The sequence below is a fragment of the Crocuta crocuta genome, unplaced genomic scaffold (assembly GCF_008692635.1).
Source record: "Crocuta crocuta isolate KB4526 unplaced genomic scaffold, BGI_CrCroc_1.0 scaffold660, whole genome shotgun sequence".
In the NCBI taxonomy this organism is placed as follows: Eukaryota; Metazoa; Chordata; class Mammalia; order Carnivora; family Hyaenidae; genus Crocuta; species Crocuta crocuta.
In genome coordinates, this window is record NW_027531886.1 from 129,306 (window position 1) to 130,506 (window position 1,201).

Here is a 1,201-nt window from a genome sequence, read left to right on the forward strand (position 1 = left end):
GCTCTCTGAGCTCTCACTGCATGATTCTACTTTTCTCAAGGGGGCAAATTTCTCAAAAGAGAAAATAGAGAGAAAACGGGGAGTGTTTCACCATGGTAGAATCCAAAGGTTTGAAGAAACAACAATGGAAACAACTGAGAGAGAAACCTTAAATACTGCCCCCCCAGGCCTGGAAAGGAGCCTCCACCCAGGGCTAGCCCCTAGGACCCGCGGGCCTGCCCAGCCAGGTGGGAGAAGTGAAGAGTCGGCAGCAGNCCCTTCCAAGGCAGTTTTCCAGGTGGCAGCAAAAATTTCTCAATGAGGACCCTTACCTCAAGTTTCTAATACAAATTAGATTCCCACAGGCCCCCAGACTCTGTCCTGTACCAAGAGCAGTCCTGTACTATTCCCTCCCAGCCAGCAGCCACTCCCCACAGTTCAACAGCTTTCCTCCGCTCAAATGCCTTTGGGGTGACTGCTGGTAGGAACCAGGAATTCAACTTAAGGGGAAAAAGTATAAAGCAAATTAAGTTAAAATCTGTAAAGTTCAATCTGACTTGGAATTGATAGTACATTAACTCATGAGGTCAGATATTTGTTGCTATTTAACATACACCCTAGCTCTGTCCACCAAAAAGGCTTAGAAACAATGATAAATGACCAGAAAATACAGCTCTAATGCCCAGATCCTGGTCTCTAAATACCAGTTCTCACTAAGAGGAATCCCAAGACTCCTCAGAGAAATAGCTGATTTCAGTCCTGAGGCAGAAAATGTGTAAAGTGAGCCCATGATATCCCACCGTACCAGAGAACAGGAAGACTAGCGGGGAAATGTGAAAAATGTTTACTCCAGGAGCCAGCATAAAGGGGCTCCCAACGCCCAACATGATACTCTCTGAGCATCAAGGATGATGGCTACAATTTACTGAAATACATTTACCATTAAAACCCATGAATTCATTGGGGCGCCTGGGTGGCTCAGTCGGTGAAGCATCCGACTTTGGCTCAGGTCATGATCTCATGGTTCTTGAGTCTGAGCCCCGCATCAGGCTCTGCGCTGGCAGTCTGGAGCCTGAAGCCTGCTTCAGATTCTGTGTCTCCCTCTCTCTCTGCCTCTCCCCTGCTCACTCCATATCTGTCTGTCTGTCTGTCTCTCTCAAAAAAAAATATAAATATTTTTTAAAATAAAATAAAGAAAATAATATACTTTTTAAAAAGACAT

The 1,201-nt window shown here is 45.3% G+C and overlaps 1 protein-coding gene across 2 annotated transcripts in view; it reads right to left on the reverse strand.

The window, feature by feature from the left end:
* ACOT9 (acyl-CoA thioesterase 9) overlaps positions 1-1,201 on the reverse strand; it is a 23,315-nt gene that overhangs the window by 4,139 nt on the left and 17,975 nt on the right. The gene's annotated exons all lie outside the window — the stretch shown is intronic.